At 48.9% G+C, this 21,395-nt stretch overlaps 1 long non-coding RNA gene across 1 annotated transcript; it reads right to left on the reverse strand.

Annotated features, from left to right (window-relative positions):
• Positions 1–3,037: 3,037 nt before the first annotated feature.
• On the reverse strand, positions 3,038–10,882 carry LOC138726675 (uncharacterized). The gene is made up of 3 exons (XR_011338466.1): positions 9,298–10,882; positions 5,863–6,052; positions 3,038–3,556 (listed from the first exon to the last, which is right to left on the reverse strand). It is a non-coding gene; the product is annotated as an uncharacterized lncRNA (long non-coding RNA).
• Between the last annotated feature and the right edge of the window lie 10,513 nt (positions 10,883–21,395).

Here is a 21,395-nt window from a genome sequence, read left to right on the forward strand (position 1 = left end):
AGAGCAGCACAGCTTACACATGGAGACATCTTTCAGAAGAAGGACAAACTTAGTTTGGAGATGCATTTCTATCTCTTTGCTATGGCAAATCTACAGAAACAAACATATCTTGCAGATGATTTTTCTGATTATAGTTTAAAATGCGTTAGGTGGATGGCAAAGAAGAGATGAAAGGGGCAGAACCACTGTCAGGGCTTTGAGAGAAAAGGCAACCATGTACATTGTCCTTCAGTGCCCAAGAGACACATTCTGGGAAGGTACCAACCGTTTGGTTGATCTCTCCACTGCCAATGACCATCACATCAGCCTCAATTCAGACAGATCACAATTTGGTTTTTACTCAAGGATTTTGTCCATCCTTGAGTTTGGCCATGCTCAACATCAAGATTTCATGGTTATCAGATCTTTTCCCATTGTCAGACCATAGAGGGAAAAATAATGTGGAGAATCGGGAAGAGTGGGTAAGATAAGCATCCATCTCATGGCAATGCTTGGGGCTTTGTTTCAGACAGGTAGTTTGGTGTGATAGCCTGGACTGATGCTGGTGATTTTGGTCACTGTGTTCACTGACTTCTCTGTGGGATGAACACGTCCAGTTTGAATGGTGGCCTACAGGACTAGACGTGGTATCCTTAGAGACTGAGCAAGCTCACATTGTGATTTATTTTTCTTTCCTGGGGTTTGTGACAAAATCAGATGGGAGAGAGGAAGTGAAGGTTTGTTCTTTCTAAAGATTTATTTCATTACATCTGCAACAAGTCAAGAAGAGAACAGGGTAGAAAGACTTTTGGGTTTGGGCCTGGAACAAAGCTCAGTACTTGAGATAAACAAATGAGGGGAAAGGAATTATCAAAGAAAGAGCTGGCCACAGACTTTGTTATGAGTTTTACTGTAACAAGCTGAGAAACTTCGGTAACTTAAACCCAACTGAAAGTGGATCAGACTTGCAGGGTAAAAGGAAAAGCAGAAGACTGAGTTACCTTGAGGAAGAAAATGTTCCGTCTGTCTGCCTCTCTGTCTTTCCTATGTTGCTTTTGTATGTGGAGTTACTTGACATGAGAAATCACAGAATCACAGAATAACCAGGTTGGAAGAGACCCACCGGATCATCGAGTCCAACCGTTCCTATCAAACACTAAACCATGCCCCTTAGCACCTCGTCCACCCGTGCCTTAAACACCTCCAGGGAAGGTGAATCAACCACCTCCCTGGGCAATCTGTTCCAGTGCCCAATGGCCCTTTCTGTAAAGAATTTTTTCCTAATGTCCAGCCTAAATCTCCCCTGGCGGAGCTTGAGGCCATTCCCTCTCGTCCTGTCCCCTGTCACTTGGGAGAAGAGGCCAGCACCCTCCTCTCCACAACCTCCTTTCAGGTAGTTGTAGAGAGCAATGAGGTCTCCCCTCAGCCTCCTCTTCTCCAGGCTAACCACCCCCAGCTCTCTCAGCCGCTCCTCATCAGGCCTGTTCTCCAGCCCCCTCACCAGCTTCGTTGCTCTTCTCTGGACTCGCTCCAGAGCCTCAACATCCTTCTTGTGGTGAGGGGCCCAGAACTGAACACAGGATTCGAGGAGCGGTCTCACCAGTGCCGAGTACAGAGGGAGGATAACCTCCCTGGACCTGCTGGTCACACCGTTTCTGATCCAAGCCAAGATGCCATTGGCCTTCTTGGCCACCTGGGCACACTGCTGGCTCATGTTCAGTCGCTGTCAACCAACACCCCCAGGTCCCTCTCCTCCAGGCAGCTTTCTAGACAGACTTCTCCTAGCCTGTAGCACTGCACAGGGTTGTTGTGCCCCAAGTGCAGGACCCGGCATTTGGCCTTGTTATGCCCCAAGATTTGGGTTAGAGGACCCAGGAGATTGCTCAGGTGCGTGAGTTGCCCTGCCATTGACTTTGATAGCCATGAACAAGCTCTGTTGACTCTTCCATCAAATGAACCCATTGTGAGAAGACATGTAGGTACTGATACAGCCAGGAATTGTGTACCAGTGTGTCTTACCTGCCAGGTGTGATGTGTGATTACCCACGCAGGCAGACGCTACCCTTAGACACAAGACTTTTCTCTGAGTAGGCTGCAAAATTTTCAAGTGTTCTATTGCAAGTAATTTTCAAAAAAGATTGCAGAACAGCAGTGATGCCTTGTCCAAGTTTCTGCTTTGGTAAGCAGGTGTTGATAATATCTAGCTAGTGCTCAGGCCATTGTAGGAACAGAATTACTTCATGTAGGTCTACAGAGATGGTGAAAAATAACAAAGGATCTGAGAGATAAAGTGTTTGTTGAAAGAACAGAATTTATTTCTCTTGGGAAGGGGGAGGGGAGAAGGGCAATATTATGAAATCTTAATTTCCATAGTGTTAAATTAACAACAGCAAAAACCACTCAAAAGAATAAACTGCATGTTAAGTAATTTTGAAAGAATTACTATAAAATTAATGCCAGCTTGCTTTTCTGGTGTTTGTTAATCCTGAGTCACCAAAATCCCTTATAGCACCTCCTAAAAAGTTTAGAGGACTGTGCCAGTTGCAGCTAGCCTCCACGTATCCTTAGGACTGCAGCATCTCTCTTAGGAGGTTGGTGCCTGGGACTCTCATCAAGAGAGAGAACTCCTCCAGAAGGCAGCTCACCCCTCCACAAGTCTGATAACATTTGCCAGTTACCTATGCTGAGTGCTCCTTGTCTGACTGATACCCTATCAGCCCTGGTCAGGGCAAGGCTGGAGAGATAGCAAAGTGGCACAATTAACAGCAATTAACCTAGTAAGAAAACATTTCTGCAGTTGCCCCTGGGATGGAACAGGTCCATGTCTCCTAGTCCCTCCAGAGAAGCTAGTGGGGTTGGGTGGCCATTGGCCTGGTAGCCAGGATGGGTTTTGTGCTGCTGTTTCCCTTTTATTACTGTGATAGTGATGGATTTAAGTGCAGAGCTCCCGTATAAATGAGGAGTATGGTGGAGGTGTCTCCACCCCAGACCAGGAGTGTGCATGGGAAGCTCGTACCTCTGCGTGGATGCACAAGCAGACCGCATGTAGATCCATACTAAAACTGGCCAGGCTGATCTTGTACGTGATGGTCCATGACCATAAAGCACCTTACTAAGACCTGCTGCTCCTCACTGCGCTGCTGCAAAATTCAGAAACTCGAAAATGTGAATCCCTCTAGTACAGTGATACTAACGGTTTTCTAAAGCAGCAAAGCCCTTGATATGACCCAATCACCAGGTGTGTAGAAGAAGAGGAGAAAACCTCAGTGAAGATGAGTTCTGGGTGCTTTCACACACACACAGACTGATTTGCACTGCAGTCCATCTCAGTTGTTTGGGGCTGGGGACAGCTTCCATAGTTCCTTGCTCCAAAAGTCAGCTTTGCCTACACTTCATAAGCACTCACCCTTAAGGTGAGGTTCATCCTGTCTCCAATCCACAGCTCAGTCCTTTTTCCTGGTCAGGGATGTTCTCACTCCTGCACACAGATGGCTCATGCATGGTTAGAGCCCCTGGGCACAACATCTCCGAATTAGCGGGTTGGCCGTGGTAGTCATTAGTGTTGCTGGCCAGAAACCTGTAAAGCAGAAGGGAAATGGTTTTGGTGGCAGAACTACAAATGCTCAATAAAGCGCAGCTTGTTTCGGTGCTTTTTTATGTGGTTCTGTGCTGACTTTTCATCCCCTAATTCACAGCAGAAGTGAAGCAAAATGTAGTAGAGATTGAGCATGAATCCTTTGCGCATGGTTAATGGGAACAATTACAGAAGTTTCTTCTTTTTCTTTTGCCAAGCTGTGATATGAAATCATTTGCTGCGGAAACAATTAGTTTCATACCATTTTTGTATTACACGTCAATGAGGTGATTAACTAAACAAAGGCCAACATTTCGTAAATGTATTGTCTCACGCAATAATCAGGTAGCTACCAAGTACTACAGCCAAATGCATTTAAAATGCAATGAAATCAGCTCCACAGACCACTTACAAGTGTGTATTTATTGTTGTGATATGGGGCATCGCTTACGAGCCAAAAATACCAAAAATACCAAACGTGGGTGTTTAGATGTTTTGAAGCTTGCTGGCTTTTGAGTAAAGCCCCATTTTATTAAAGAGTCTGGTTGCCTTGAGCTATCTCCAGGAAGCGTTTGCTGTGATGCGATGGACTAAGCTGCATGGGGCTGAGAGCCTGCATGTCAAGCTGCCTTGGCTCGCCTTTGTCTGCAATTGCAGACAAAGGCGAGCCAAGGGCAGTTGACTTGCAGGACCTCCTAGCCCCATGGTTAGTATGATCACAGAAACGTGCCTGGTCCACAGCCTTTCTCCAAGGACTCTTTACATATTTTCTCCTTAAATCAAAATATACAAAGAGTCCACCCAGCACAGAGTGGAATTCAGGACTCTGCTCTCTCCCTCCCAAGCACATCTGGGAGCTTTTCCCTTGCAGAGCTGAGCAGCTGCACGGCAAGAGAGGGAGCAAAGGAGGGAGGGAGGGAGACTTCCATGCTCTGCTGAAATGGCAATTGAAATCAGGGGTGCTGCGGTTGTTGGCTCAGCCTTGAGGATCTTCAGCAGCATAGGGACAGGATCACAGGGAGGTGCAGCCTGAGCCGGGTGAAAGGCAGGAGTGACTTCCCAGACTTCAGGCTTAGTAATTAATTTCTGAAGTGAGCTGCTCACTTAGAAGACTCCATAGGAATTGGGGTAGCTTATTTTAATTAGTAGTTAGGGAAGAATTCACGGTGCAACCCTCTATATTGTACAGTGAATTCTTTTTTCATGGGGCAACAGATTGGAGCCTTCATCTCCTTTGTTGAGACCAGCTCTCAGAGAAAAGGAAATTATGTTTTTCCCTTTTTCAAGAAGGAATTATACACAAGTGATTGTGCAAAAAAAATAATAATCTGTGAAAAAATAATAACTATTTTCTGTTCAGCAACTTTAAAACCCCAGAATTTTGCTTGCAGCATTCTCTTTTTCCCCCTTCTTTCTCTTTATTGAAATATTTCCTGGGAAGGTAGTGTGATGCACAGAGAAACAGTCTCCCCTGTTCCTGAAGGATGGTCAGACCATGCTCAGTGACTCCTTCCACAGCTGTTTCTTGGACTAAGCCAGTTATTTGGCCCTTCCAGACAAAGACAAGAGAAATTTCACAGGGAAATGTCTTATGAAACGATTTTTTGACCTGATTCCAAAGGACACTATTTCCACATAGGAGTGAATGGTTCATCAATGTGTACTAAATGGACCCTAGATGTCCAGGGCAACGGTATTTTCTATAACCCTTTCTGCTGACAAGCAAGCAGGTGGTAAATCACCGCAACATGACATGAAAATAATTATTCTGTGATGGATGAAACAAATACACAGAGCTGTGCCACCATCCATTTGAGATAGACACCTATCTAGTTCCATCTGACAGGGCTGTTTCTCCCCTTCTTCTGTGTGCCCTCCACAATTTGCTTATTTATTCTGATTCTTTATACTTCCCTTTGGTTATACCCCAGCATCTCAGCTGCAGCTCATGCTAAAAGCATCCTCTTTGCCCTCCGAAGGAACCAGGTATAAGATGATGCCTAGCAGGGCTGGCTGCCTTACCCAATCGTTCCTTGATCCACTTGGACCAAGCTGCGTGAGCAAGGACCAAGGGTACAGAGCATGCATGGGTCACCCTCATCCAGAAGTCTTTGAAGCTGGGACTCTGTCAGTGCCTGATGCATGTTTGCATGCAAACAGCACAGATAAATGGCAAATCTGAAGAGGACAACAGGCTCAAATCTGCATTTAATGGCCAGAGTAAACATCCCCTGAAATCTCCTTGCAGAGCCACACTCAACTGTCTCTCTGCTGTTCCCCACTCCCCTTTTACCACCCAACCTCCTGACCTTGCAAAAATGTGCCTCTGAAGGGTCAGAGCTTGGACCTGGTGCAGATGCTGATGGCTGGGATCAGAGGTGGGTGGCCCAAGGGCTGGACAGTGCAACATTCCTGTGCAGGGTCTCTGGTTGAGATAAGGCAGCCTCATGGTGTGATTTACTCCAAGGAAGTGGAGTTCAAGTAAGTCCTGCATGTTCCCTGGCAGACGAGGCAGGAAAAAGCCATAGAATTAAAACCCTTTCAATCTGTCAGTAATGGTTTTCTTTAGAAAAACATCTAATTATATACAGCTAAAAGCACCATGCTGGTCTGAACCACAAGCCATTGCTCGCAGCCTCCAAGCCCAAACACACTGGAGCATACTAGGGACTGAGCTCATTCATTTCTACTTTGGTTAACCCTGGGCCAAATCCCTCTGGTTTTGCAACTTTCTCCTGGTTGAACTTCAGTAGCAAAGGCGAGATAAAGACCAGCAGCACTTTGAAATGAGAAGGGAATGTGTGAGATGCTTAAATTTCAGGGCCTAGGGATAGTCAGGGTTAAGCACATACCTACCTGAAGCCAACAACTCCAAGCGCAGCTGCTTTGAGCAAACTGGGAAGAGAGTAGTGAATGCTAAACCAGAAAAGTGGGCTCCATCCTTCACCACCCTCTTTGAAAGCTGGAATTGGTGACTTTCCTATTCTAAAACTGCTCTGATACTGTGTCTAGAGAATTGACCTGCAATAGGTCAGTACGAAGCTCTCTTCTGCCAGAGAGATTAGAGCCTGCAATTGCTCTCATGCAATGGGGGTGCTTCTAGATTCAGACAACAGGCAAACTGAGGTTTTAGGATTGCAGTCCTGGGCTGGAATGCCTCATATCCAATCCTTTTACCATCTTTTTAAATCTCATAGTTACTATGTCCACAGTATTTGAAAAGTCATAACCCATCCACAAAACAGCTGGCTGGAAAAAAAAAAGGATACAAGTTCCCAACCCAGAGGCCCAGCAGTATGGGAAGATAACACAGAGTTTGAATTCTTTCTCCAGGGGGAATTAGTTTGGGAGGATGGAGTGCAGGTCCCCGCCAACCCAGCCTGCCGTTTCCTTCACTTAATCCCTCACATTCCCACTGTGCTGCATACACTGAGCCAACTCTGGGTCTGGGGAAAGGTGAGAGCCACCTGCATCAATACTCAATCCTGCTGGCTTGTCTCCATGGAAGGATACCTGCTAGAAGACTCTTCCAGCCCCATAGCATATCCCCATGGGGGTGTAAATATAATTCCAAGGCCCACAGCTAAGAGAAACTGCATATATTGAGGCATAGGTATAGTTGGCATGACCATCAAGAAGATTTCTGGACTGCGCACAGTATGACCACAAGATAAGCAGCACATGCATGTGCAGAAGAAACATTCTCTCTTGTGGTAAAAGCAATGCCACAGTTAATGCTCTGCTCCTGATCTCTCTACACCTGCAATGTCAGTCCCTGGGACATCTGGTCCAGATGCCACCAGCCCCAGAAAGAACTTGGAGCTACCAACCAACCAATTTACCAGAGCTGACTGGTTCTTCCTTGCCTCTCTCTGGCTTGGAGTCAGCCGATGGCTTAAGATCCTTGCCCAGGAAATGCATTTCTAGCACTGATGGGTAATTGTTAAGAAATATGCTCGAGGAGAGAGGGATTCAGATTACTCTGAGTTATGACTCCACATCTAAGGTCACACTGTGAATGTGACATCAAAACCAGGACTGAATTCTTTTCATATATAAAAAAACCTTTGTCAAGTACAACAGATGACTTTGGAATTTCAGCACGCACTTACTTCTTTTTTCCCATATATTTTATTACGCAATTTCATTTCCCTAGAAGAACACCAAGTTCTCTTCTTAGCTTTTCAAACAAACCAAAGGAGGTAATACTAATAATCTGGTCCACAGCCTGCGACAGTTTCTTTCGTTGCTTCAGTGTGGGATGGCAAATGATCTTAACTCTATCTAAGGAGGCTCATTGAAATGAATCAGGTAACAAATAGAAAACATACAGTTTACGCAACTGCGTGCAACTAAGAAATCTTCCCTTGGAAAAACAATAGGCTCATTGTATTCCCCGTCGGAGTAGTCAGTAAACTCTGCTAGTCTGGAGCTGTAATGAATTAAAGGCTTTTCTGCAGCAGATACAATTGCTGTTGGTTACTAGAGGCAAGCACGTTGTCTGGGCATCTGCAGCATGCTAAATGCATGTGATCATGTTCCCAGCACAGGCAAAACTTGCAAAGTAGTGGAGGGGATGTTGATTACCAGCCTTGAATGACCCAACCCTATGCTGATTTCTCCCATTTCACAGGATACTGTTTCTCGGTAAGATGGTAGCAGAACCGCTTACAGCCAAAACAGCTGCTGCTTTGACAGCTGAGCTTGACAGGCTGGTTGAATGGACACAAGCGCATTGACAGCAGCTCTTCTACCCGTACTCTCAATATTCATGGTTGTTGGACTCTGTCCTTGGAGGTTTTCAAGGCTCAGCAAAACGAAGCCATGGCTGACACAATCTAGCATTGGTGATGGGCTTGCTTTGAGCAAAAGGTTAGGCTGGAGCCTTCTGAGGGCTCTCTGGATCCTGCACACAACCCACTGAGGCAGTGGCATCAAGATGGTACGTTACAGGATGGGGTACTAAGGCACCAGAGCTGGCTTTGGGCAAGGTACTAAATCTTCCCTTGAGTATATATCCAGTTTTAGTCAGTCAGCCTGGTCTATATTGGATGTACACACCTCTTTTGGCTGGAAGAGCAGAGGTAGAGGCTACCTGGCAATAGGTATGAGACATTTACAGTGGAGTCTGCACCACCACTGGAAAGCTGTAACTGTTTGGACACCAGAAATAGTTAAAATTTATCTGTTACCACTTCTGACATGCCTGTAGCAGCAATTAGGGCTTTCTGTGAGACAGAAGAGATCATGTTCTGGTGGTGGAAATTAGGAAGTTAAATGCCAGGAACAATAACTAGAGCAATGTCATGAATTTCCTCCACCACAGTACCGAAGGAGTGTGACAGGGAATACTTTGATGGGCTTAAATAATTCAGGGCATTGTTTTCACATCGGAAATTTCAGCTAAACAGTCGTAATGTTTGTGGGGTTTTTTTTTAAATGTTAGCAATTGTTTGAGTTGCTATCAGGGGCATGCTCTATTGGAGTCGATTCTGGGCTCCTGTCTTGCTGCTCCATGGGCTCCAAACCAGAAAACATCTTGACAGAGCTGGGAGAAAGGAGTCCAGACCTGTGAAACTGGCTTTTTTCCTGCAACTCCTTTCACACAGCACACACATACCATGTGTCATGTTGAAACTAGATGCACCTGCTAGAGGAACTGCGTGGGGGCAGATATTATGCGCTAGTTATAAATCCTTAGGCTATCAACAGCCTTTAGTAAACATTTGGACAGTCCTTCCTACCTCTTGGTCATCCAAATATTTGCATCATGCGGGGCTGCTAGCCGTTTCCTGACATGCCGCGTATCTAAGAATATCCTCGGATCGTAGGTCGGTTCCAGCGCACCATGATGGATAATCTTATTGGATGAAATAAATGGTTTGTGGAGAAAGAAAAAGAAAAATCTATTTGTCTCCCACTAATAAATCCAGGTCAAGATGAAGCGAAATAGCTTGCAGTCATAAGTGATATTTTTATAGAGCTTTTAGGATCTGATCCGAAGCACCTAAGGGTTAATGATGAGCAGCCCTGAGCTCAGTTAGTGAATACACTTCCCATGGACCACTTTGGAACAGGCTCTCGGATAAATGGTTGAAGATGCTCCTGAAAGCTCTTCCTTCCTGCTGTCCTGAGCACAAGGTTGGAAACAGCCCAAGCCAACTTTGGATACAAAATAGGATCCTGCTGCACCAAAACCGGGTTTGGCAGTTCTTCCTCCAGACCAGACCATCTCCCAGGTTAATCACAAGGAGAGACCATGGCCACGCACAGGGCTTGGGAGCTGTGTGCAAACCATTTAATGCAGCAGAGCTGCCAAACACAAATAAACCATTCATTTTTTTTTTTCTTAATGCAGAGACAAGAGAGCAGCCTGGACTCCGCTTTAGCAGTTTAATAGGGTTTTGCTGTTAATTGGATTCAACTGTTAATAGTCTTAAACACAAAATCTGTGTTTTATGATTAAGACTACTGTGCCAAACAACAACATCAGGAAGATTAAGTCTTGCAATGCAATAATTTTAGTCCTTTGCTCAATATATGGCTGGTACTTTATGACTAAATACACACTATAATAAGCCAGTAGATTTTCTGATAGCGTAGCAGAGAAAATAACCAACTCTCAGCTTAACTACAGGATAAAACTGCTTAGGGTGTAAAGTGGCTTATCCACTGCAACTTCAGTTCAGACCTTTTGTTTTAATCTCTCCCCTCTCAATAAAACCAACAAATCCGTGGCAAATAAAAGAAAAGTGGCTCACTATTTTGCGATATTTTGGGAGGAGGGTGATGTAAATATGTTTCCTAATTGCCTTGTGAGGCTGACCCCATGCAGAGGACTTGCTCATCCCCAGGTAATTCCCCTCTGCCACCCCCTGGTTTCTTCAGCATCTCCTTTCCCCACTAGTCATCACTTCCTTTTGGGAAGCCCAGAGCTCTGACCTCTCTTTGGACAGACTAAACAACATCTGCAAAGTCACCTCTCTCTCCTCCAGCCCTCCCAGGGGAAAAGAGCTGGTCCCAGATGGACAGGAGAAAGCCAATGTCACCAGGGAGGCTGAGCGGAGCTCCTGGGGGTTGCTGGGGAGCAGGGATGTGGCGGAAGCATAAAGCACCTGTTGGGAGGCTATTTAGGGATTAGCCAAGTGCTGACAGACAAATTGGCAAGATTAATAAGAGCAATCAAGGCTGTGTGGGCTCAAGTTGTGAGCTGACATTAATGTGACATCACTTTCATCTGCTTTTGCCTCACACCGCATAGCCGGTCTGTGGCATCATTAGTGCTTCTAGAGAGCAGCGCGGTCGGATGTGGGGGGTTAGAGGAGCAGGGGGTGTCTGTGAGCGTGCGTACGTGTGTGTGTGTGTGCACGTGTGTGTGTTTCAGGGTGAGGGACAGCCCTTTGTGCCTATCCTTTAGCTGGTCCTCACACAGGGGCTGCCCACCGTGACCAGCACAGGGGCTGTCCCTGCTTCAGGGTGAGCGCCCAGCGAGTGGCTCTGTGTTTGGGGGACACCTTGATCCCCTGACCTGCTGCCCCCAACCCCAGCACTTCTGCAGGGCCTACCTGGCTCTAGCAGCTCACACTTACCTTTGGTGACATTTTCTCCAAAGCCATCTACTCTACTCGGGTTCTATTTGCCCTGACAATCCCTCCTACAGAATCACTTAATGTCACCGGGAAAAACAATGTTTCCCTCCTCAAAAAAAAGAAAGAAGAGTGGAAGAAAACCCATCATGGGATAAAGGCTAATTCCAGGTGCAAGGAGAGAACAAAGAAAGCCTTTCTGTGGTCAGCTCTATGCCCTGCACTGGGAATCTTCCTTTTCTGCAAGGACATGATTTGATCCCCTACAGATATTTTAAGGGGGAAAAAGCTGTTTTCAGGGTGTTTCTCCACCTCACCAAATGTGGGGAGAAATCCCTCCTGCAGCTCTCATGCAGCACAGACACTTCATGGGGAAAACTTTTGATAGAGTTTTCTTGTTTCCCCTTTTCCTTTTATTTTCTTGAATCCCTTCCCTGCTAAATTTTCGCTGACCCCAAATTTTGCTCATATCCCCTTCCAACAGCAACTTGTTTATGTTCTGATTTTCTTTGTGCTTTAGTCAATGAGGAGTCACTCCAGTAGTAAAACATCTGAGTGTACGAATCCTCCAGGTTTGCCTGGATCTGCCAGAGAGACTCCTCTGCCGAGAGCTTTTGCCCACAAAAGGAAAGTGTTGAAAAGGAGCAGGATGCCAAACTCTGCGCACACTTTTGCTTGCAGAGCTCCTGGAGGGGGAGAAACCCACTCGCCAGGACCAAAGTGGATCCCTCCAGGCTGGGAAATTATCCAGTGGGGAAAAATGTCCATAAAAATCTCATTTCTTAACTATCAACACATCAAGCATGCGAATGCAGACAGGGATAGAAACAGCTTGTGGGGGAAGAATAATTTTGGAGAGTGGGGTTTTGTTAAGGAAAGCAGAAGGAGATGGAGCCCAAAGTTAGACTCTGAAATCAAAGTAACAGGGTAATGATTGTTGCTCCCCTCTTAAAACCTTCTGTATTTTAATGAAATTTGATTGATTCTGTCCATCTTAACATTTTAAAAGACTGAAATTATAAATACATATACGTGTATGGTTGAGGAGGGAAGGTTACCATCCTAAATGAGTAAATTACCTATTTTTTTGGAGCTAATTTCAGGTTCTCCACCTGGCAAAGCCAAACCCCTGAGCATGACCCATCCCCACAGTGCCTGCTGCCCAGTGCAGCGGAGGTTTCACAGGACACGCTCCCATTTCCCACCGGGAACCCCTCTGCAGAATCAGGGAGACTCGGGGAGGCTGAGCTGAACCTCCTGCTCCCCTGCCTGCCTCCCAGAGCCCAGAGCTCGTTTTCGTTGGGTTTTTATAGCTAATTCTTGAGGATGCTTTTCCCTGCAACAGTGCTGGGAAACGCACCCCCAAAGCCAGAGGGGAAGGAGCGGCACAGGGCTCCCCAAACATCCCAGATGTCTTTCTGCTAAAAATTAATTCATTTTAGGGGGAAAAAAATCATTTTTGCTCCCCAAAACTGATTAGGTTTAAAGTACACAGCTTAGACCAATCCAGCAGCAACATCCCGGGCATTCAGTGGTCTGTTTGTAATCTCAGCCTTTTTCATTAACATAAACACTACTTCAACAAAAATATACACGGCCACCTACCAAGCCAGGGGAGTAAATGAGGAGCCAGTCGCTCCGCTTTTGACGCGGTATTAAGCCGGGTTTAAGGGGAAAGAAACGGCGTGGAAAACCCACGCGGGACTCGGTGTTAAACCTGCGTTCTCCTCCGTGTCCCAGCCCCGGGGGGGCGTACAGTCAATTCTTCTCACCGGGAAAAGATGAAGGAAATAATAAAACATCGAACCAAATCTCCTAATCAAACCTAAACCGCAGGGGGGGAAGGGGATGCTTTTTCCCCTCCGTTTCCCTGAGGCTCGGGTGGGGGCTCCGGCTCTGCCCGGGGGCCGGGGCGGCAGCTCTGCCCGCTGGACAATCCCCCCCCCCGGATCACCCTGTTTGCCAGGGGAAGATTATATTGTCTATGTCTTATTATTGGTTTGGCAGGAAAGTAATTTCCCTTTTCTTACTTAGTTTCTTGCCTTCCCCCTCCCGCTCCCGCTTTCTCTCTCCCATTCTTCCTTTTCTCGTTTTCCCTTTTCTTCTTCCCATTTTCTTGTTTTGCATTTATTTTGCTCTTTCAATCTTTCTTTTTCTCTTTTTTCATTTTTTCTCTTTTTCTTCCTTCCTTTCTGTCTTTATTACTTATTTCTTCCTTACTTACATTTTCTGTCTCCCTTCCTTCAATTTTCTTTTTCCTTTTTTCTTTCTTTGCCTCTTTCTTTCACTCCCTTTGTCTTTTTTCTCTTTTTTCTTTCTTTTTCTGTCTTCCCTTCTTTACAGCTTCTCTTTCTCTCTATTTTATCTCTGGGTTTTTATTCTTTCTTTCTGTTTCCATCTTTTTTCTATTTCCTTGTAACTCCATTTCTTTCTTTTACTCTCTCTTTCCTTTACTCTTTCTCTCTTCATTTGTCTGTCTTGTTTTCTTTCTTTTACTCTTTCTCTTTCTTTTACTCTTTCTCTCTTTTTTTTACTCTTTCTCTCTTCATTTGTCTGTCTTGTTTTCTTTCTTTCTTTCTCTCTGTATTTCTCCCTTTTTCATATTCACTGTGTCTCTTTTTAGTTCTCATTATTTTCCTTTCTCTTCTCTTCTCTTTCTCTTCTCCTTCTCTTCTCTTCTCTTCTCTTCTCTTCTCTTCTCTTCTCTTCTCTTCTCTTCTCTTCTCTTCTCTTCTCTTCTCTTCTCTTCTCTTCTCTTCTCTTCTCTTTTTTTTCTCTGTCTCTTTCTCTCTTACTGTATGTAGTTGTTTTTCATTCTGTCTTTCTTCCTCATTCTCCTGTTCTCTCCCTTCTCTCCCCTTCAGATCAGTCTCTGTTCTCATTTATCTATTTCAGTATGAGGAGTCACTTCTGTTCTCCTCCTCGGGGACTGCGGGACAAACCAGACCTATCGTCCCACTCCAGCTTTGCTCTAAAACCTCTTCTCGATGTAAAGAAAAAGACCTTTCCTGATGTACCGGTGCAGATTTGATGTCCCGGTGCAGATTTTTGGTTTAGTCTTACTCGGGAGGGTCTGAATCCCTCCGTGGGTCGAACCCTCTCCCTCTCCCAAGCCAGGGCTGGGCGAGGCAGATTTCGAAAGGCTTTAACCCTCCACGCGTGGGGGGAACACGGGAGCCGCGGGGATCCCGCTGCCCCGGGCACCGGCAGCTCCACCGACCCCGCTTCGAGAAAAGACCTCGAGCCCGCGATTCTTTGAGCGAAGCGTTCGAATTCGATCGTTTCCGAAGGGGAAACGAATAACCCTGTAAGAAAAAAAAAAATATTATACTGCGACCTAAAGGTTCAGGCAGCACCTCACTCGCAGGTAGCCGGCGAAATCCGCTGGAGAATGGGGATTTTCTTCCAGCGCCCTGGGAGCCAGGAAGAAATTCCCTCATGCACCAGTTTTAAGGGGAAAAGATACAGAATTATTTTGTGTATTTTAAGAAGTGTGATTTGACGGGGTTTAAGTGCGCGGAGCTGAGGACGCTCTGCAAAACGCGCTGGGGTGAGTTGAATGAGCGATTCTGAACACAGCAAAAGCAAAACGACCTCTGGGTTCGTTATTCGGTTTTTTTTTTTTTTTTGGTGAGTTCTACACCTTTTTCTTTCCCACCCTAGATTTCTTCTCCTTGCATGCCCAGTTTTCGCACACGCATATCCCCGTCCCCAAGAAACCCAGACGCTCAGAGGGAAGATGGATAAACCCATTCCCGTTATCAACCTGATTCTCACAAAAAAAAAAAAAATCTGTTTTGCTGCAGGAATCGGTTAATTTCGGGGGGGAAACCCAGCGCTGCAGAAAGTCTTTTCACGTGGGTCGGGCATTTCACATATCACCTGAGTATCTTTCCCGGGAATGCCAAACCAGCAAGTTATTCCCTGCAGAAGAGTTTTTTAAAGCCCTCAGAAAATTGCTTTTAATATTTAGGTAGGGACCTATTGTGCAAAAAAGATCGTTTTGCCGGTCGCTCTTCTGTTTTTTCTAAAGAGATAGGAAAGATGATTAACCAATTTTTGATGTCTTTTAACTCTCTGCAAAGCAAATGGGATCATGAACCCGCAGCTCTGAGGCTCCAGAGCCCGCTGGGTCTCTACAGAGCTGCCGAGATTCACCATTTAAGCGATGCGTCATTAGCTGGGAATTTACAAATTTAAAACACAAAAAAATAAAGATGGGAAAACAATTTTTGCCAGGACAACTTCCAAGGAAAGCCCTCCCCGTGTCTCTGCAAAGAGGGGAGCAGCGGGAGGGGAGCTGCAGTTATTTACAGAGGGGAGATTTCACCTTGTTTGTGAATATGAGTCACACACCGCTTTGGGTTGGAACGGAGTTCAGATGCGGGATTTATCACAGAAACAAGGTTCAAATAGCCATGAGGTTGCCCTGGGCCACAGGCGGTCGCTGTGCGGGCTGCCCTGGGACCGGGCAAGGGTTTTTTTTTCGGACTGGGCAAGGGTGTCTTTGCCTTGGTAGGTGCAGCACTCCCCACACCTTCCCCGCTCCTGCTGTGTGCTGCCCCTTTGCCTGGGGGCTGCAAGGCCCCTCTGCAGCCCAGCCTCTCTGTCTCTGCAGCAAAGGACGCGAGAAAAATGCCCACGGGCGAGTTTGGTTTTATCCCCCCAGAGGGATGCTCCGGGGGTCCCTCCAGCTAAAGCCGCTTTTGCAAGAGGGGCGGCCCTGGCCGGTCCTGGGGCAGTAAGGGAGCTCCGTAGGCAGAGACCAGAGGGGGAAAAGCCCCTCTGCTGCTCCAGGTGCCAGCCTTGTCCTGCTTTCCCGAGGGCACCCTGGCTCTCAGCATCCTCCGCTGGCAGCTGGCGCTCTCGCCGTATCCCTCCCCTTGTCACCTGCGCAGGTGACAAGGCAGAAAGGGAGGGGGGGGTGCTGGGGATCCCTAGGGAGCCACCGCATTTTGCACCTCATTTTCCTGCGGGGCGGGGTGATGCTCCTGTCTCGGTGATCCCAGGTCCCTTCTCCCTCCGAGGAGCCCACCCGGACCCGCAGCACCGGAGCTCGGCTCGGGGAGCTGCACCGTCGCGGGGACCGTGCGGGACACCCCAGACCCCCCTCGGGGTTTTCCTGGTACCCGCACACCCCGCTCAGGGGACCGAGGACCAGATATTTTTCTCCTCCGGGACTGAGCATCGAGGGGCAGCACAAAGACCCTTCCCGACACCCGTCGGGTTTACAATCCCTGTATTTACGCGTAGACGAAGCCACTTGCTCGGTTATTATTTAGCCCGAGGATACACCGTCCCGGCGGCTTTTAGTACCCGTGCAAGAAAATAAATTTTTCCTCTTTGATTTGGGTTATTCCGTTTTAACTTCTCCCACCTCTCCGTACAGACGGATTTTGTGTGATACCCTGAAAGGAGCAGGCGGTTACCTTTGTCTGTCTGACGCTAAAAATGCCATGAAGGTGCCATTTCAACGGGGTTTTGGTTAAAGTTGGGGGGAAAAAAAAACAAAAAACATCGAAAATCATTCAAGAAGGCTGGAAACGAGGTTGAGTCCCTGGGAAATCCCTCGTTCTCTCCGTTTGGAGGGGACACCCCGGCCCGACAGGGCTTTTCGCTCCGGGACACGGCGGGGCTGGAGGCGATTCCCCATCCCAAAAAGTTCGAATTGTTTCTGCGGCACCGACGTCCCCATTTTACCGCTAACCTGCTTCAGTGTGGGGCTAGGAAAGCTGGAAATGATTGCTCATTTTATCTACGGTTCTGCCAAGGAGCTGGGATGAGTGGGACAAACCCTCCCGAGGGTCCTGTTTGTTTTGGGGGCATCCCCAGCCCCGGATCCCGTCATTAGAGATGCTCCTAGGGAATAAAACTCGTCTGGGAAAGCATGGGTGGCTCAGCAACACCAGTCTGGATTTACACCTGGATTTACATCTGGATTTACACCTGGATTTACACTTCAGGCTGCCTTTAAGGGCCAACTCGTCTGCTGAGGGATGACCGGGAGCATCCCTCGCCGGGTCCCACCTCTGCTCCCCTCAACCCCGCTGTTTCTCTCGGTACCCAGGTCCTCGGGTCTGAATCCCAGCCAGCCGAAAAGCATCCCTCCGGGAAAGTATTCCAGCTCTCCGTCCCCGAGCAGGGATATAAATACCCGCAGATATTTGGAAGATCTCTCTGTGGGAAGCGATTGTGTCTAAGTGGTAGCGCTCGGAGTTTATTATCGCTGGAACCGGTTTGTATTGGAGGGAGTGGGTCCTGCCAGAAAATTCCTAAAAAATCCCGCGCTGAAGAAAGCTGTAAATTCCTGTGCTGCAATATTTCATCGAAGGACGTCATGGAAAATGCGGGGAGGGCAGACCCGGGAAGGGCAGAGAGGGGAAGAGGGAGACAAAGATGGGTGGGGGTATGTGTAAGATTTTCCCTCTTTTTTTTAAAAAAAAAAAAAAAGAAAAATCCCTTTCTGACCAAAATCTGAACTTCTCCCTGAGGCAGGGCGGCTGACAGCCAGCCCGCACCCCCCTCCCCAGCTGCGTTAGGAGCTTCGGCAACTCTGCTTTGCACTCGCTCCCCATTTCGGTTTGGTTTTCCCCAAAATGTCCTGCAGGTCTCGCTCGGTCTTGGAGCCCTTGGGTTGCGAGGGGCCGGGGCTGAGCTCTGTGCAACCGGGCACACGCACACGCGTGTGATGGAGCCGCAAAAAATGGTTTGGTGGGGGTGGGAGAGCGTGTGTGTCCCCCCCAAACCCCACCTTTCACTTGTCCCATTCACCTCCCTAGGGTCCCCTCCCTCTCCCCAGCCTTGAGACCCTCACTCGAAGTCATCCCTGCGGCTTATAAATAAACATTTAGGGATCAATTTGCCGCGGATTTGGGGCCAACGGCCACGGGGATGACCGCGACTGGATAAAAAAAAAAAATAAAAATATGCAGCCGAGGGAAAAGGGCTGGAGCTGGGGGGAAGGGGAGGGGGGGGAGGGGGGGGACTGCGGGTGGTGTTAATGCAAAACAGGGGCAGCGGGGAGGGGGACGAGAGGCGGTCACTCCCCTCTCTCTGGGTGGTCCGGGCTTGCAGGAACACCTCGGGCCCTCTCGGAGCAGCACCCAGCCCTCCTGTAACAATCCCACCTAGATCCATTTCCATACTCGGGTTACACCCGGCCTGCTCGCGGAGTTGACTTCACTTAAGCAATTAGCTAGTAAAAATACCTTCGGCGCAGGAAAAGGAAGAAAGCTCAGATTTGTCTATTTTTACACAAAACACCGCCGAGATTCGGGGAGGGGGAGGGAAAGGATTTGGGAAGGAGCCGCTTGGGAAGAGCAGCGGGGCCCGGGGTGCGCACGGGGCCCTAAACGATGCCGGGATTAGCAAACCTAATTGCTCTAGATGATCTTCTTCTTCTTTTCTCGATTAAAACCCCCAAACCACCAGCAAACAACAGCAAAAAGCGAGTCCCGTTCACCTGTGGGGACCAACCCGCATCCTCAGTCCAGAATCTTTCCCATCCTCTTCCCTCCAAAAACCTGTTTTGAACCTGAAAACGCTTCTGGGACCCGCGCAGAGGGTTTATAAGCAATTAAGTGTCACCACCAACCCCTCTCCCGGGGTGTTTCTCCCTGTTCCAGCCCTCCAAGCCCGGCCCGGTCCCTTCAGCCCCGAGCATCATCATCCCCCTCGTACATCAGATACGACAGAGTCAGGTTTTGCCTCCCCAAAAACTCTTCACGAGCTCGGTTGAAAACCCTCCGGCGTTACTCCTATTCCCACGGCGAGGCCTATAAAAACTGGATCGATATATTTCCATTTTTAACGTTTGCTGGCTATAATAAATAAACCGCAAACCAAATCTTCACCCTCTGAAAAGATACTGCGAGGAGAGAAAAGGACACTCGTGCTGGGACTGATTTTCTTTAAAGGGAAATGGTTTGATTTCAACTGAGAGGTTTGGTTGTTTTATTTTTGCTCGGAGATATTTTATTTCCCAGTGGAAACGCTGCCCGGGGGCGACGCCTTTGAACGTGGATTTTACACGAGCTCTTTGTGTTGCATTTCGAGCTCCGTCTAAGGGTGTTTGGGGGGCAGGTCGGAGAGATTCAGTCGCAGAGCGACGTAAAGCGATGAAAAAAATCACTCTTTTCGCTGCTTGCGGGGCGGGGGGGAAATTGATGCGGAGCAAAGCTCAGGGTCAGCGATGCGCTCCCCCGAAAAAAATAAATACAGCGACAAGCAGAGGGTTTATCCTGCACCAGCCACCCCAAGCCTATAAGCACCCGGGGAAGGTGATCGCTTCCCGAAAAAGTTGTTGTAGCCGCGGTTTTCCCACTAAAAAAAAAGTTATTGTAGCCGCTGTGCTCCGCGCTCTGCCCCGCATCCAGCGGCCCTGGGCTGGATGGAGCACCCCATTCTCCTCCTCAAGGGAAAAGCTCCAAAACTAACTGCCTCCCTCCTTCTGCCCCTCCCCGGACGCCTGTCCCCATCCCCAAAGCACCCTCTTGCCCCGGGAACAGCAGGGCCTGTGCTTTCTGCAGGAGGATTTATTTTGCAGAGAGGAGGTAGGTGATGGGAAGGAGAGAAGGGGAGGGAGGGGAAAAAAAGAAGAGTCCCTGATGTGAAATCCCTCTTGGTTGTGTCACAGATGTGACAGGCGCCCTGGAGGCTGCTCACAACTGCTCGCGAATAACGCGGAGGGAGTTTGGAAATCCGATCAGTATCTAACTTTCTTGTAGAAGGCATGAAATCATCACTGAAAACTTTAAAAGTGAATCTGGAAGACGGGGTACCCGCCCCCCCCCCGCAGAGGTTGCAGCGGGGCTGACCCACAGCACTACAGCGCGGCCTGCAACGGGCTGGGAGGGGAGAGAGCTTTTTCCTCTTCGTTTTTTCCCCCTCTTCCTTTCTCTCTTCCTTTCCCCAATCTAAAAGCGAGGGGACTGCAGCAGCCAGTACATCTGCTGCTCTCCTAGCTGGCACCACTGAAAGCCCAGGCTCCAGCAGCCCTGCCCTCTCCCCACCCCCCGAGCGCAGGTTTCCACGCAAGAAGATGACAAAGCTTTCCAGAGACTTACCTTGAGTGACAGCTCTCCTGATCGGACGATGCTCAAAAAATCATATTTTTTTTGGGGGGGGGGGTTGGAGAGAAGGGGTTCTTTACCCCCTACCTTCCAATTCTCCCGTGTTTGTCCCCGTGGCATCTGCTGGAGCTGAGCATCAGGCTCCTGGCGTTCGACAGCAAAATTTCAGCACAGTTTTATATAACCCCCCCCAAATAATAATAAAAAAAAAACCCACAAAAAACAAGAACCAACCTCCCAATCAACCCACTCTCATCCCCAAAGCAGCCTCGGAGCAGGCGAGGGGTCCGGAGCCCGTTCCCATCCCCAGAGCGGCGTCGGAGGTAGAAAAGGGCATTTCGAGAGGCAGCAAGAGTTTTTCGCCGATTTCTTTTTATTAAAGCAGCCCCGAGCCCGTGTTTACATTGCGCAGTATAAACATCCTGCCCGGGCCCGCCGAGCTTAAAAGAGCGCACGGAGAGGGGGTTCGAGGTGGGTGAAGCTCCGCGCTGCGCGCAGAGAGAGGGGGCTCAGGCAGCGCCTCCGCCGCCCGCGGAAGCTCCGCGCTGTCCGCAGGCCCGAGTTACCGCTCCCCAGCCCCTTCCGCGTCCCGCGTGGGGCCCTTCCCACCCTCCCCCGTGGTTTTCAGCGGAGGTGGAGGGGGGGGACACACACACACACCGGCGGCGCCCCACGCAGCGTCGCGGTCACGCGTGGGACCTCCCGCATCCCATAGAGGCGGGGAGGGATGCGCAGCGCATCCCGCGGGTGGGAAGGGGAGGCGCGGAAAGGGGCTCTTTAAAAGCTGCCTAACAGCTGGGGAGCGGAGGGAGGGGGGGGGGGCCGCCCGGGAGGGCGTGGGGGAGCGGGTCGGGGCGGGGATCTCCTCTCTCCGCTCTTACGTCTGTCAAGGAGCGGCGGACGCCGCGGCGAGAGATAAAGTAAAAGGCGAGCGGCGGGGCCGGGGCCAGACTCGACAGGCACGGCGATGGGAAGCAGCTCCCCGCAGCACCGGCCCTGCTAGAGCCGGGGAAGGGGGCCGAGGAGCAGCGGCGGCCCCGGGAGCCCGGCCCGCCGAGGGGCAGCGGGGCAGGCGGAGGCGGCTTCTCTCCCGCGGCAGCCGAGCTCGGATCGCTGCCCCATCCCGCCTCCCCGCCGCACCCCCACCCCCCCGGCCCTCCGCCTCTCCTCGCCTTCTGCGGGCTC

Source organism: Phaenicophaeus curvirostris, chromosome 14 (genome assembly GCF_032191515.1).
Source record: "Phaenicophaeus curvirostris isolate KB17595 chromosome 14, BPBGC_Pcur_1.0, whole genome shotgun sequence".
NCBI classification, from domain to species: domain Eukaryota; kingdom Metazoa; phylum Chordata; class Aves; order Cuculiformes; family Cuculidae; genus Phaenicophaeus; species Phaenicophaeus curvirostris.